The 17170-nt window shown below is 47.8% G+C and overlaps 1 long non-coding RNA gene across 1 annotated transcript in view; it reads left to right on the forward strand.

Moving 5' to 3' along the window:
* The first annotated feature begins 2481 nt into the window (after positions 1-2481).
* LOC147008089 (uncharacterized) overlaps positions 2482-17170 on the forward strand; it is a 29995-nt gene continuing 15306 nt past the window's right edge. The window contains exon 1 of the long non-coding RNA XR_015053645.1: positions 2482-5816. This is a non-coding gene — a long non-coding RNA (uncharacterized LOC147008089). The remainder of the gene's footprint in view (positions 5817-17170) is intronic.

Below are 17170 nucleotides of genomic sequence, written 5' to 3' on the forward strand. Positions count from 1 at the left end.
GAGCCACGACCAGAGAGAGTGAGCCTCGCGTCTGTTTGCCTTTTTGTAAGGCGGGGCTCCGCCCTTCGCCGCGTGGGGCTCCGCTCCGTTCGTGGCTCCACCTCCCTTCGAGGCGTTTCCACAAGGCTCTCGAAGGGGGGCGTGCCCCCACTACGACCGCCTCACGCCAGGCCTCCACCAATGGGGAGAGAGCTGCCCTGCCCCCTTCCCTTGCCAGCTTTGACACCGCAGAGGGGTGCGCTAACCTGCGCAGTAGCACAGGTTTCTCTTTTTTGCCGTTGTCGTTGGTTGGTTTGAGGTTGTTGGATCCAAAATAACGACAGAGAAAAAGAAAAATGGTGAACTCAAAGCGTCGCAGCCCGGATGAATCGCACATATTCCCCCGAAACAACAGGTGTGGACTAACTACACATGAACTTAGCGTTATAACTGATCTAAGGACCCTTTATGGTGTATTGCGAATTTCCACAGCCGTAACAATATCAAACCTTGAAAAAGGCATATCCGCGGGTCCCCAGCAATATTCCTGGCAAGTTTCAATCAGATTAGACCGTCAATCGTGCCAATATATATATATATATATATATATATATATATATATATATATATATATATATATATATATATATATATATATATATATATGTATATGTATATGTATATATATATATATATATATATATATATATATATATATATATATATATATATATATATATATATATATATATATATATATATATATATATATTGGCACGGATTCGCGCCCGCCGGCGTGCTGACGGCCACGTAACTCGAATCGCGGCACGTCGCCCACCGGACGGACAATCCAGTCGTGACCCTCTCGGACTAACGCCGGGAACCAGTCACGGGTGGACCTTTCGGTCTCACCGCGATCGAGCCAATCAGCCCCCGCGTGGGATAGGGTTGCTCGCCAAATTCGACCTACCTAAGTACCCACGCGGAGGGTAGACCGGGCGATCGCACCTCGCCGCAGGTCGACTTCGGACACGGGCCACTTAAGCGACCCGTTCCGTACTATCGGGATAACCGAGCGGTCTTATCGTCGGCCTCGACGGTTCGATTAATTATCGGGCGTATTCAGCCCACTACCAACCCTTTACGTGAAGCAAGATGAGGATTCAAAGAAAGAAATGACGAAGCGAAGCGGGAAACAGTTCAACACAAAGCACATTTATTCGCGGCACACGGGAAGCACACATGTACAATTCCACCAAATGCACACAGAAAAGACACAATGCAATTTACACAAAAAGCAAATGTAAAAGCGAAAACACAATGCAGAGCTAATACCGACTACCGAGCACACGGCAACACTTATACAATTCTACTTCACAGACGGCGCCGACAACACATACCCAAAACCAAGGAAAAGAACACCCTCAAGGATGAGGCGGGCCTGAGGCCGAGACCGGGTCGGCCTACCCGTCTGGTGATGAGACGCGGAGCGGAGATGGTGCCTCAACTCCGCGGGCCTCGCGGGCAGTGTCTGGTAGGGGGTGGGAAAGGGGCCCCCTTGGTCGCACTATCTCAGCGCGGGGGGAAACAGGAGGGGGTTGCTGATGCTCGGGGTATAGAGGATTTTTATTGCCCCGCGACGAGCGTCTCCACCTCGGCCAGGTCGCGCTGTCGGCCTCCTTGGGGTGCAGCTCCCTGCACGACACGAGCACCCCCTCGTCTGCCCTCGCCGCCTCTCCACAGCTCCGTCCCCTCCGTTCCGACTCCAACGCACACGACGACCAGCTCCTTCTTGCCAACTCCACCGCCCGCGAAGTCTTGACTCCCTGTTCCCTCTCGACTCTCCTACTCTACTACTCTGACGAACACGGTCGCTTTTTATCAGCCCCGTAGCTTCGCCCTCTCATCTTTGACCCCCTCCCTTCGACCTTTCACCTCGCTCCCCATTGGCCCGAGAAAAAGTGGGCGTGAATGCTTTTTGATCCATAAATTTGCATATATCGATCGCCCTCCAACGCCCTGGGGGCGGGTCCAATTCGCCCCTCGCTCACCGATTGGACGGCAAAAAGTGGGCGTGTGTCGTTTTTGAAGCACAAAATCCGTGATTTTGTACACGCTGTTCGGCGCGCGCCCTGCACGAGTCCAACACCGGTACCCACAGGCGGCGCAAGAACGGTGGCGATGCGACGGTTGCGAGGTGTGACGTGAAGGTCCTGGCGGTTGTGGTGAAGCGGTGGTTGGTGGTGGTAACAATGGCGGTTGGTCCAAATTAAAGATAGTAAAAGAAAAACGGCTATCCTGAAGAGTCGCAGCACGCATAAATGACATGTATTCCCACTAGACAACGGGTTTGGGCCTAACTACACATGTACTTACCGAGATATCTCACCTAAGGGACCTGAATGGTGGTTTGCGAATTTGGTAACCACAACAATATATATATATATATATATATATATATATATATATATATATATATATATATATATATATATATATATATATATATATATATATATATATATATATACATTAATTGTGACGTCGTTCGTGACGTCATAGCACCGTGTCTTGTCATTGGTTGACAGGTAAATGGCCATAACTTGGGAACCGCTTATCCGATTAATATCAAACCTTGAAAAGGCACATCCGCGGGTCCCCAGCAATATTCTTGGCAAGTTTCAATCAGATCAGACCGTCAATCGTGCAAAAAGAAAGAAATAAATAAACATTAATTGTGACGTCATTCGTGATGTCATAGCACAGTGTCTTGTCATTGGTTGACAGATAAATGGCCGTAACTTGGCAACCGCTTATCCGATTAATATCAAACCTCGAAAACGCACATCCGCACGTCCCGGGCAATATTCCTGGCAAGTTTCAATCAGATCGGACCGGCGGTTGTCGAGAAACGGCGGTCGCAGAGATACACACACACACAAACACACACACACACACACACACACACACACACACACACACACACACACACACACACACACACACACACACACACACACACACACACACACACATACACACACACATACACCGTTAGAGCTGCTCACTGCCACTCACTGTTAGAGTAGCTCACAGCCACTCACCGTTAGAGTAGCTCACAGCCACTCACCATTGGAGCTGCTGATGTGGATGATTTGTCCTGTTTCATTGTTCATTTAATTGTTCATTTTTGTGACGAGGAAACATTCACTCCCGACCGAAGCAGCAGGAAGGGTCATGTTATTATCCTCTCTGGGGGAAATGGATGACAGGAGATCTCGATTAAAGGGCGGAGGAGCTCCTTGTGAGCCAACGGCCATCCAGATCTCATGTCCATCTGTGTCTGTGGACGTCCTCCTGCAGGTGGGTTACTTCTTATTAGGAGGTTAGTGGCGGGATTTGTACTCTGGCCACCGGAAAACCCTTCATTCCACAAAACATTCCAAAAGGAAAAACCCACTCGGTAAGAATTCCTCGTGTGCAGCTCACAGGATTTCGGGATTGGGGCAAAGCCTTGGGGACCCCACTCTCAGATAACAGGAGGGAAACCACGGGGTAACTTTCCCTGGTCATATTGTGGTGCTGAGGTGTCGTCCACCAGACGGCGGTCTCCTTGGATTAACCTGAGGTGGTCCCTTCGGGTGGGTGCCTGGAACGTCCTTTCCCGAAGAGAGGATGATCACCTGTCTCCGTTATCATCTGAGCTCAAGCGTTTGAACATCGGGATTGCAGCTCTCTCTGAGGTTCGAAGACCGGATTGCGGCGAGATCATGGCGGGTGGTTCCACCTACTATTGGTCTGGTCGCTCTGGTGGTTACCTTGCCCAAGGAGTTGCTGTAGCTGTGTCCAATAAGCTGACTCCATTGATAATCGAGGTAATGTTATGATGATGATATGCAAGGTGGTCATATTTGAGCCATAATTGAATAATCAATAGTCAATCGTTGTATATTAATCAGCTGTCAGGATTCAAACCTTGCTTTAAAATGTTGCTTTAAATGTATCATGCTGTTTTCACTTTGTCTTTGATAACCCTTTATGACTCTGCAGCTGCACAACAGCATGTCCTTGGGAAAACTGTGTATGCTGATATCCCACACATTCCTGTTCTTAGTCATCACCAGAGTTTCGCCTTTGCTATCAGCAGGTGCCAGTGTAGGGGTGTAGGAGTCTTAGAAAGTTATTAGTTTGCAAGATGAACTGTTGGGTTGCGAATCTGAGGATTGACTGATTCAACTTCCCTGAGGGCCCCGAGTGAGGGGGGAAAGAAGCCCACTGCCGCATTTATTTCTTTATTTCTTTATCCCTTAGCACACACTTATCGTCCACACCCAGTTCTGCTTTTGTGTGATTATATAAACAACTGTTTTGAAGTAAGAATCTCAATGTGGTCCGGGGCACCTGACTGAAGGGCCTTTGGGCTGCATTCCGCATGCGTAGTGCCATCTTCTGAAATAAATCGTATCATTCGAGAACCCTCATTCGACTCTGTCATTACTCGGCCGGGTGAAGAGTCATAACAATTGGCGACGAGGATGGGATTCGACTGATGCTGGCGGTGTGGACGGCGGGACTCCACTTGGTGTACAGCGATCGCAAGGGTTCAGCTAAAGGTACGTGGAAATTGCACGTATAGGGCACCTAAGACAGGGAGCCCTAGTTAGGTGAAAACTGTACACTTGGTGGGCAGTGCCCCGCTGGACGCAGCTCCAGGATCTGCTCGGATCAAGAACTGTAACGGTAAAAACATATGAGGTGATTCGAATGCGGTTTGTTTGAAGGGCACAAAGAGGGCAGTCAGGCCGTATGTTGGGACCGGGAAGGGTCGAGGATAAAGGTATCCGTGTGAAATAAGGAGGGAACAGGTTGGAATCCTGTACCATAGAGAGGGAAGGTTAGAGGCCTTCATTGGGTTTTGAGGCTTAAGGCGGCTGATTGAAAGGGTTTTCAGTCCCGAGGTAAAAGGAGAAACGATTTACAGCTATTAGGCGGTTGGTAAGATAAGAACAAAAGATGGGGAATAACTCTGCAAAGAACATAGAGTTACCCAAAGGAACAACACTTAAAGTTATCGGTGAAAGTGGAAAACACTGGAGAGCGTTTGCAGCGTGGCTAACGGAGTCACAAAGTGAGACAGGACGTAAGCGATTTGATTCAGAGGGAATCTTGAACCAACGGGGAAAAAACACAAAGTTAATGAGCCAGGAGAAGGGCTGTTTGTAGAGTTACCTATTTGGATGTATTTGTGAATACAATGTGGTGGGGAAGGTTGAGTTTTGTGTTAGACGTAAGTTGAGTGTTCCAACCTGGAACTTGTATGTGTGGAACAACTTGTATGTTTGTATGGAGATAATGATTGGTCGTCATCGTTAATGTGAAGACTTTGGACGAGGTGAATTGCGCACACCAAATCCGGAGGAAGGACGATGATGACCGATTCTGCACGTGTTGTGAATTCAGTGATGGGCAAATGTCATTTTGAGAGAGAGTGTGTGTGTGTGTGTGTGTGTGTGTGTGTGTGTGTGTGTGTGTGTGTGTGTGTGTGTGTGTGTGTGTGTGTGTGTGTGTGTGTGTGTGTGAACTCGATGGGGAATTGAATAATTAATACCACTTCAGCAGACAGTTTGGGGATTATGTGTGAGAATTCCCTACAGTACTCGTGCTGTGGGATGTCAAATGGACCAACGTTCGGGTTTTCTCATGGTCTGATAAACTCTGTGTGCTGTTTTGGCTTTGAACACTGTACGTGATACGTGATAAATGGATGGTCTCCACGGAGCATCATTTTGATTTCAAATTCAAATTCAGTTCTGTTTCCACTTTGCATGTTTCGTAAGGTTGATCGACGTTACGGGTTCGTTTTAACGTCAGTTTCAATTCTGGTTTCATTGTTGGGGTCATTAAGCATGTTTTATGCTTGATTTTCGTAAATCTGGGAAAAAAAACTTATTTTATGGGGTTTTGCGAGTCACGTGACGTGCCGTCGGTTTTAACAGGCGCGACGAAAGCACGAAATCGTCCCGTCGAAGGACAGCTTATCGTGAGGGTTTACGAGATGGATTTGCACATTTTACAAAGTTTGGGGACGCCCTTCTTAGGATTCTGTAAAAATTCCGATTTAAAACGAACGTATTTGAGATGTCGTCAAATATTTGTTACGTGAGTTTGATCGTAAAAACCAACGCGCTGATAAGACGTATTGCTCATGTGAGTGCGTGATGACGTAATCACGCATGGGCCCAGCGCGCTTTGTCAAACTTGAAAGTGCAATTAACACCCTGCTGTGAACGTGCCTGCTTGTCGGAGCAATGTACGAGAATTTCTCGAGGCGGCTGATTTTGAATATGGTGGACAAACTAGATTTTAAAGAGATAGCTTTGTGGTAAAATTAATTAATAAGGACATTGACGTTTCAAAGGATCGCTCGATTTTGTGTTTCGAGGCGAGTGCACGCGCTATCGGTACATAGAAGCGACAATACTTTGAAACAAGGCTGTGATATATGTTTGTTCCGGTTGTTGTTGTTGTTGTTGTTGTTGTTGTTGTTGATTGGGCTTCGTGACCGAAAAAGGGAAAAAAATAGCCGCGGGAGAGACGCGGGACCGAGGGATTTAGGATAGATGGAAAGGGGGATTTAAATGCTTTGAACAAGGAACGGATTTTATTTAAAGTGGGTTTATCTTTTTAGCCGCGTCTTGCGTAGCGAACGCCGGCTCTAAGAGAGTTCCGCGTTGTTGTTGTTGTTCTTCTTCTTCTTCTTATTATTATTATTATTATTCTGGTAAAGACAAAACCTTTAGGACGTGGCTCTTGGACACATTTGTCCTTGTTTACATGTCAGACAACCAAGAACAAGGATGTTTGGTAGGCTACGCACTGATGAGGATAGCGGTGTTTTTGGGAAAAATTACGGGCGGAGCTCGTGCTGTTTGAACACGCAGCCATCGTGGGCCTTGACGAGGGAGCGTTTCGATTCTCTGCCTGTCGGGGTCGAGATGTTTGTCTGGAAGCGGACAGAAAAGCATGTCTGTTGTCTTTATATGAGCCTCTATCTGTCAGGATAAATTCATTGGATTTGGGAAGCATAAGCGGAATTAAAGGGATGTAGAGGAACGGTTGCTTAGCAACGACATCATCTGGAAGGAATGGAATTGGCTTTGCACTGCACTCACTGTCGACTACGATGAAACAGGGCAGGATTATGAATACGTGGCCAAAGCACATAGAGATTACACCGTCAAACGCTCTCTGATGACAACCAACCGATGGATCGGGAAGGAAGGAGCGGCAGTGGAGGTGAAACAAGACGCCAGAGAGCGCGAACTAATGAAGCACAGAGAAGGACTAACACCGTACATCTCAATGGCAGTTAGTAACAGACATAGTGCAGGGGAGTTAGGAAGAATGGTGAACAGATTGAGATGCGCCCCAGAACCACAAGATGGAGCAACGAACACCAGAACACTTTACAGGCCGTCAGACAAGGAGATGGATGGAAGGTATGCTTGCCTGATCAAAATCTACAGTAGTGTACAGCAAGGTCTCTGGCCTTCACATCCACTCACCATGCACCCAGAGCAACTTCCAGTCCTGCAAGCTCTAGTCATGGTGGGAGCCTCATACGGAGGTATCATTTAAAAATAATCTTTTACACAAATACTTGTCATTATGTTGCAGTTGACTGCAGTGTTCAGTGCAGTGGCATGCTGTAAACCTTGTAGTAACGGAGACAGTGACAGAACCTTTGACGACACAACATGCAACTCCCACACTACTCCTTTCTGGCCACACCTATCACTAGGCAACACACTAACACACTCAAGCCAAAGAAACCGTATACACCTCCGTGGCAAAGGGGGACACGGAAATGAACCAGTACCAACCCCACAGCGACATAGGAGGGGAGCGGCTGGAGAAAGAATGGAAGCAGGTGAATACGCAAGGTTGGGGAAAACATACAACCAAGAACTAGATAAGGTAAAGATATTGTTGTGGTTACCAAATTCGCAAACCACCATTCAGGTCCCTGAGGTGAGATATCTCGGTAAGTATATGTGTAGTTAGGCCCAAACCCGTTGTCTAGTGGGAATACATGTCATTTATGCGTGCTGCGACTCTTCAGGATAGCCGTTTTTCTTTTACTTTCTTTAATTTGGACCAACCGCCATGATTACCACCACAACCACAACATCAACCACCCACCGCGGCGCCGCTTCACGTCACACCTCGCAACCGTCGCATCGCCACCGTTCTTGCGCCGCTTGTGGGTACCGGTGTTGGACTCGTGCAGGGCGCGCGCCGAACAGCGTGTACAAAACCACGGATTTTCCACTTCAAAAACGGATCAAAAACGACACACGCCCACTTTTGTTCCGTCCAATCGGTGAGCGAGGGGCGATTTGGCCCCGCCCCCAGGGCGTTGGAGGGCGATCGATATATGCAAATTTATGGATCAAAAAGCATTCACGCCCACTTTTTCTCGGGCCAATGGGGAGCGAGGTGAAAGGTCAAAGGGAGGGGGTCAAAGATGAGAGAGAGAAGCCACGGGGCTGATATAAGTGACCGCGTTCGTCAGTCAAGTGAATAGAGAGTTAAGACTTCGCGGGCGGTGGAGTTGGGAAGAAGAAGCAAGAAGGAGTTGGTCGTCGTCGTGTGCATTGGAGTCGGAGCAAAAGGGGACGGAGCTGTGGAGAGGCGGCGAGGGCAGACGAGGGGGTGCTCGCGTCGTGCATGGAGCTGCGCACCAGGGAGGCCGACGGCGCGACCTGGCCGAGGTGGAGACGCTGGTCGCGGGACTCGAGGCAGAGTGGAAATCCTCTATACCCCGAGCATCAGCAACCCCCTCCTGTTTCCCCCCGCGCTGAGATAGTGCGACCAAGGGGGCCCCTTTCCCACCCCCTACCAGACACTGCCCGCGAGGCCCGCGGAGTTGAGGCACCATCGCCGCTCCGCGTCTCATCACCAGACGGGTAGGCCCGACCCGGTCTCGGCCTCAGGCCCGCCTCATCTTTGAGGGTTCTCTTTTCTTTTGTTTTTGGGAATGTGTGTTGTCGGCGCCGTCTGTGAAGTAAAATTGTATAAGTGTTGCCGTGTGCTCGCGTAATCGGTATTAGATCTGCATTGTCGCATTTGCTTTTTGTGTAAATTGCATTGTGTTTTTCTTTTCTATGTGCTTTTGGTGGAATTGAATATGTGTGCTTTCCGTTCATCGCGAATAAATGTGCTTTGTGTTGAACTGTTTCCCGCTTCGCTTCGTCATTTCTTTCATTGAATCCTCATCTTGCTTCACGTAAAGGGTTGGTAGTGGGCTGAATACGCCCGATAATTAATCGAACCGTCGAGGCCGACGATAACACCGCTCGGTTATCCCGATAGTACGGAACGGGTCGCTTAAGTGGCCCGTGTCCGAAGTCGACCTGCGGCGAGGTGCGATCGCCCGGTCTACCCTCCGTGTGGGTACTTAGGTAGGTCGAATTTGGCGAGCAACCCTATCCCACGCGGGGGCTGATTGGCTCGATCGCGGTGAGACCGAAAGGTCCACCCGTGACTGGTTCCCGGCGTTAGTCCGAGAGGGTCACGACTGGATTGTCCGTCCGGTGGGCGACGTGCCGCGATTCGAGTTACGTGGCCGTCAGCACGCCGGCGGGCGCGAATCCGTAACAATATTTTCAAAGGAACCTGGCAAGACCGCACCACTCATTTCCAGAGGGCTGACAACCATCCAGCCACAGCAGCTCATAGAACTGTCTTGCGTCCAAGCCGAGGAAACTTATGATTTGATAGAACGAAACGAGGAAATAAAATCGATTCGATGGTCTTATGCTATGACAAAACCTGTTGGGGGGCGACGTCAGAAAATGCAGAAAAGACAGAAGTGGCTTGGCAGAACAAAACGCAAGACAAAACCCAGCGGGGGCACTTTGCACAAATAGGATTCATATGGGGTCACAACAACACGCATCTCTAATTACCCAAGTTCCATGGGCCCCTAAAGAACCCTTTTGGAGTATAGTTGTGAAATCTTGTGAAAATACAGTAACTTCCCAGAGAAGAACACATTTCACTTATAGGTGTTTTCACCTATAAGGCTTGAAGCTCTCACTAGCGATCGAGTGGAACGCAAGGAGGGTTACGCAGGCTGGAGATCTATATTTCATGACTGGGGAGACTGGTTACTGTGCCTGGTCGGGGCAGCAATCCTAATCATCATGGGAATCATTTTTGGAGTATTTCTGATCAAACGTCTCATTTCCATTTGTCTATAGAAATGCTGTGAAGCCTCACCCCTCACCCAGGCCATCATAATAATTAACAGCGAACTCATGGAGGAAGACCCCGAGGACCTCTGTATGGGGCCACAACCAGACCCGACCCCCACCAGCTGAGGAGCCAACAAGGTGTTCTGGCGGAGGGCGCCCTGGGGAAGACTCTTCCAGGTATTACTGATTACTCAACGAACTTTCAAGTGAAAAGGTAAGCCAAACATGGACTCACACATCTCACTACACACGAAGATACAGGAAGTTGTAACAAGAAAGAAAAGAAATCTACAAGTAAAATGCTGATGGAGGTTTATGATAGATGTGGCAGTGTTTTGACGAGCATATGCATAATCGTGGAAAATGGACAATACCAGGTAGTGAAGGCATGTATGGAAAATACTTGTATGACCCTTATATGTAAATATGCATCTCATGAGACTCTTTTGTCTTCTAGCGCAAGTTGAGAAAGGAGCTTACACCATGCCTTGAGCGCTCACAGTGCTGCTCACCCATTATTACATTTGGATATTGTAAATATTATTGTTGTAATTAGTGTCGAGTATAATTGCCTAAATAATAATGTTGCTGTTAATATTGTATGGACTTGTAGTGCCTTTAATATTGTGTGGACTTAACATCAAATTTGTATATGACAACTTAATGGGAGACTTGTGGCAGTGGGCAAGACAAAAGGCAACAGAAGCTAACCTGAACCACCGGCAGTTGGGGACTTCTCATTTGGGGAATGTTGATGGCTATCCACGGCATTTGCAAATCCCGTTTGGCAGGCACGGGGGCCTAGGGGTAGCTGCTACAGGAACCAAATAGGGATCCACTCGGTTGGTGAGTATCAGGTATGGCTGGGTATGGTCAAATATGAGCAAGGAGGGAACTGTTATGATGATGATATGCGAGGTGGTCATATTTGAGCCATAATTGAATAATCAATAGTCAATAGTTGTATATTAATCAGCTGTCAGGATTCAAACCTTGCTTTAAAATGTTGCTTTAAATGTATCATGCTGTTTTCACGATGTCTTTGATAACCCTTTATGGCTCTGCAGCTGCACAACAGCATGTCCTTGGGAAAACTGTGTATGCTGATATTCCACACATTCCTGTTCTTAGTCATCACCAGAGTTTCGCCTTTGCTATCAGCAGGTGCCAGTGTAGGGGTGTAGGAGTCTCAGAAAGTTATTAGTTTGCAAGATGAACTGTTGGGTTGCGAATCTGAGGATTGACTGATTCAACTTCCCTGAGGGCCCCTAGGGAGGGGGGAAAGAAGCCCACTGCCGCATTTATTTCTTTATTTCTTTATCCCTTAGCACACACTTATAGTCCACACCCAGTTCTGCTTTTGTGTGATTATATAAACAACTGTTTTGAAGTAAGAATCTCAATGTGGTCCGGGGGCACCTGACTGAAGGGCCTTTGGGCTGCATTCCGCATGCGTAGTGCCATCTTCTGAAATAAATCGTATCATTTGAGAACCCTCATTCGACTCTGTCATTACTCGGCTGGGTGAAGAGTCATAACAGGTAACACCGGTCACCGAGCGTGTAATAAGACGAAGGATTCATCTCTCCTTGGGTGTCGTGTCTCTGTCTCTGTATATGCTCCAACTGAGGTGATGATCTCACCTGGAAGGACACGTTCTCGTTAAAATTGATAGACATCTTTGCATCACCCTTGGTATACACACCTGTGATACACACCCTTACTATACACACCTGTGGTACACAGCCTTACGATACACACTTGTGGTACACACCCTTACTATACACACTTGTGGTACACACCCTTACTATACACACCTGTGATACACACCCTTACTATACACACCTGTGGTACACAGCCTTACTATACACACTTGTGGTACACACCCTTACTATACACACTTGTGGTACACACCCTTACTATACACACTTGTGGTACACACCCTTACTATACACACCTGTGGTACACAGCCTTACTATACACACCTGTGGTACACAGCCTTACTACACACACTTGTGGTACACAGCCTTACTATACACACCTGTGGTACACACCCTTACTATATACACTTGTGGTACACACCCTTACTATACACACATGTGGTGCACACCCTTTCTATACACACTTGTGGTACACACCCTTACTATACACACTTGTGGAACACAGCCTTACTATACACACCTGTGGTACACACCCTTACTATATACACTTGTGGTACACACCCTTACTATACACACTTGTGGTACACACCCTTTCTATACACACTTGTGGTACACACCCTTACTATACACACTTGTGGTACACACCCTTACTATACACACTTGTGGTACACAGCCTTACTGTACAACCTTGTGGTACACAGCCTTACTATACACACCTGTGGTACACACCGTTACTATACACACTTGTGGTACACAGCCTTACTATACACACTTGTGGTACACAGCCTTACTATACACACCTGTGGTACACACCCTTACTATATACACTTGTGGTACACACCCTTACTATACACACTTGTGGTACACACCCTTTCTATACACACTTGTGGGACACATCCTTACTATACACACTTGTGGTACACACCCTTACTATACACACTTGTGGTACACACCCTTTCTATACACACTTGTGGTACACACCCTTACTATACACACTTGTGGTACACACCCTTACTATACACACTTGTGGTACACACCCTTACTATACACACTTGTGGTACACAGCCTTACTATACACACTTGTGGTACACAGCCTTACTCTACACACTTGTGGTACACACCCTTACTATACACACTTGTGGTACACAGCCTTACTATACACACCTTATGGTACACAGCCTTACTATACACACTTGTGGTACACACCCTTACTATACACACTTGTGGTACACACCCTTACTATACACACTTGTGGTACACAGCCTTACTATACACACTTGTGGTACACACCCTTACTATACACACTTGTGGTACACAGCCTTACTATACACACTTGTGGTACACACCCTTACTATACACACCTTTGGTACACACCCTTACTATACAAACTTGTGGTACACAGCCTTGCTATACACACCTGTGGTACACAGCCTTACTATACAACCTTGTGGAACACAGCCTTACTATACACACTTGTGGTACACACCCTTACTATACACACTTGTGGTACACACCCTTACTATACACACCTTTGGTACACACCCTTACTATACACACTTGTGGTACACAGCCTTGCTATACACACCTGTGGTACACAGCCTTACTATACAACCTTGTGGTACACACCCTTACTATACAACCTTGTGGTACACACCCTTACTATACACACCTGTAGTACACACCCTTACTATACACACCTGTAGTACACACCCTTACTATACACACCTGTGGTACACACCCTTAATATACACACCTGTAGTACACACCCTTACTATACACACCTGTGGTACACACCCTTACTATACACACCTGTAGTACACACCCTTACTATACACACTTGTGGTACACACCCTTACTATACACACCTGTAGTACACACCCTTACTATACACACCTGTGGTACACACCCTTACTATACACACCTGTGGGACACAATTCAAATAACGAAACCGTTTTGAAGAAACAAAGATCCATTTTGATTTCAACTCAAACGAGGTGATGCATGTTTTGCTTGCAGCGATCGCAGCAGCGATCTAATATACACCGCCCAATGAAGGCACACGTGAATTGTCACGTTTTACACAGTAGGAAAGATCTCTTGGTCTTTCATTAACAAAAAAAAACCTTTCCGTGTTCGTCAGACTTTTCAAATATCATCAAACATGTCGACACGTCACACACACGTTTCATGTGAGGTAAATATAAACATTAAAATCGTCTTCATCGTGAAACACCGCGAGGAGCGAGACCGCCGGGGGAACTCCCAGAGATTGTTATTATGTCCACGGACACTTTAAATTAATTATATAAAACGGACATGTCCACCTTCGTACACGGAACATCTCACGTCTGAGTCCGTGTACATTGTAAAAGTGAACAAGGTACGTTTCCATGACAACGACAACACTCGTCATTAACATTTGGTGTTTAAATCTTCACGAACACAACAATTTGCTTCAAATTGACGCTTCTTCTTCTTCTTTTTTTCTTTATTGTGACGTAATTCTGACGTCATGAGGATGCGTTTGAAAAGACAAATCGTGTGTAACGTTTTATTAATTTATACCCGTTTGTTAAAACGACTCAAACGTTGAGGTGACGGCGCTTTTTTTGATAACTACCGTAACGGTTTAACGAGTAACTCGTAACAAATGTAAAAAGGAACAGGTTGTTGGAGAGGTGATAACCCTTAATAGGTAACATTCATCCCGCACGAACATCTGGGCAACATGGGGTCTTTGTTTCCCCCCCCCCCCCGCCTCGAGAAATTATACTGAACAAAAATATAAACGCACCAAGCGCAAAAATATAAACGCACCAAGTGATTGTTACTATTTTACCTCGAACTCATTAACACTAAATCTTCACAACAATTTGGTTATAGAATCCATGACAATTGAGCATTAAATTTCAAAGAGTTCCTTGAGAATTCTGGCGACAGTCTTTGCGCTACAACAGCCGACACAACTGAGGTGTCACTGTCAGAGTTCACACAGTCAGTAACGGGTGTGTCCACCGTTGGCGTCGCGCAGAGCGGTGCATCTCCGGCGCATGGACATCACCAGATTATCGATGGTGGCCTGAGGGATGTTTTCCCATTCCTCCTGGAGAGCCACACGGAGCTGGCGGACGTTCTCTGGGACTGCGTAACTTTGTCGTACGCGTCGATCAAGAACGTCCCAAAGGTGCTCGATGGGCGACATGTCGGGAGAATATGGAGGCCAGTCGAGGACATCAATGTCCTCCTCACCGAGGAAGTCCATGCAGATCCTGGCAACATGGGGGCGAGCATTGTCATTGTGAAACGTCACATGGTGAAGGCGCACAAACGGCACGACGATGGGTCTGAGTATCTCGTCCCTGTACCGCTGCCCGTTCAAGTTGCCTTCAATGAAATGAAGCCGAGTGCGCTCTCCATGGCATATGCCTGCCCACACCATAACACTGGCACCACCGTGTGACACCCGACGAAGGACATTGGCGTCAGTGTAGCGCTCTCCAGCCCGACGCCAGACGCGGAGTCCGCCATCAGCCCGATACAGCTGGAACCGCGACTCACGGTGAACAGCACTCTCCTCCATCGTGCGAGGGTCCAGCGCAAGTGAACATTGGCCCAGTTCAGTCGGGTCTGACGCCGGACTGCAGTGAGGTCGAGTCCCCGGTGTGGTCGGCGGGCTCGGAGATTGGCCTCCCTCAAGCGGTTACGCACCGTCTGGGCTGAAATGCGCCTGTTATGCAGCCCGACAGTCTCATCGGCAGTCCTCGTGGCCGGTCGGAGTCGATCCCGGAGATGTTGCAGCCTCATGTGACGATCCTGACCGGCGGTGGTCACACGTGGTCGCCGGGCATGTGGGCGGTTCACGGTGCTTCCAGTCTCTCTGAGGCGCGTTCTCAGGCGGCTAATGGTGGAGTGGTGGACATTGAAGTGTGCTGCAACGGCCCGTACTGACGTCCCAGCATTCAGCATGCCAATGGCGCGCTCCCTCAAGATTTGTGACATCTGTGGCATGTTGACATTTGGCACCAGTCCACATTTTGGGGAGGCCTTTTATAGGGCAAGCTATAGGGAGTGTTTGTGTCCTGGTCATGCTCACTGACCATCACTCTGTCAAGCCCCATGGTGCTCATGGGAAGGATTACTCAACGTGTGAGTCCACACACTCAGAGTGGTCAATTTCAATGGGAACATCTGTCTTGAGCAAAACAAAGGAACCATTGCTCAAACATATCATCGGTTTGACCATTTTCCCATAATGGCAATCTTGACTTAGATATTTAGGTTGGTGCGTTTATATTTTTGTTCAGTATACTTTCAGAAAAAAAACTTTTTCTCCTCATTTTATTGCGATCACGTGATTGAAACCGCTGGCATGTTGAAACTCGAACCAGGGACCTTCATTTTGAAGCCTCTCTGGTTATCTCCCTACCTGTAGCATGAGCATGCTCACCTTCATTTTGAAGGTCACTCTGGAATGCTCATGACGTCATAGGTATTTGGAGCACAAAGGTGCCTTCCCACCTCGGGGTGGTCCTGAAAACACACAAACACAGATAACCACGTGATCGCTGCCTCGAAGCTGTCGAGCCCATGTTCGAATCCTGCACCAGCCATGAACCATCATCCCGGCCTTTCACGGGCAGGGTGTGTGCCGCCTTTAAGCCGGCGTCCCATCTGCTGACATGAGTTGGTTCACGTTAAACACACCACCGTTTCCTACTCGCGAAGAGTAGGCGAGCTATCTCCGGCACCCTGGCCAAATTCTAAATTCTTGCCCGAACCTGAGGCGAACGTCAGGCCTGGCCAGCCGGTTCGTGAAAGACTTGAACCAAGCTCCCCCCCACCCTCCACGCCCACAAAACCGTGGGAATAATCGTGCCTTTTGAAGAAGAAGAAGAAGAAGAAGACGAAGAAGAAGAAGAGGTTGTCTGGTGAAGGTTGTGGTGAGCTGACTTCTCGGCAGATGGAAGACGAGCTCACGCAAACGATCGGGTGAACAGAGCAGAATGTTTGTGAAGTACAATATGACGTCATTTGATTAATAAATCGTAAACGAAGGTGAAATATGCCGAGAATAAACTAGAAAAGATCCTTCGTCTGCTGGGGGGGATTGGGAGGGGGCGTGGTCACCATGACGCGGGATGTGAATGAGACACGTGGGGGGATAGAGAGGGGGCGTGTACACCATGACGCAGGACGTGAATGAGACAGGTGGGGGAGGAAATGGAAGGGGCGTGGTCACCAATACGTGGGACGTCAATGCGACAGGGGGAA

Source organism: Eptatretus burgeri, chromosome 21 (assembly GCF_056783735.1).
Source record: "Eptatretus burgeri isolate ZD-2024b chromosome 21, Ebu_testis_v1, whole genome shotgun sequence".
Taxonomy (NCBI): domain Eukaryota; kingdom Metazoa; phylum Chordata; class Myxini; order Myxiniformes; family Myxinidae; genus Eptatretus; species Eptatretus burgeri.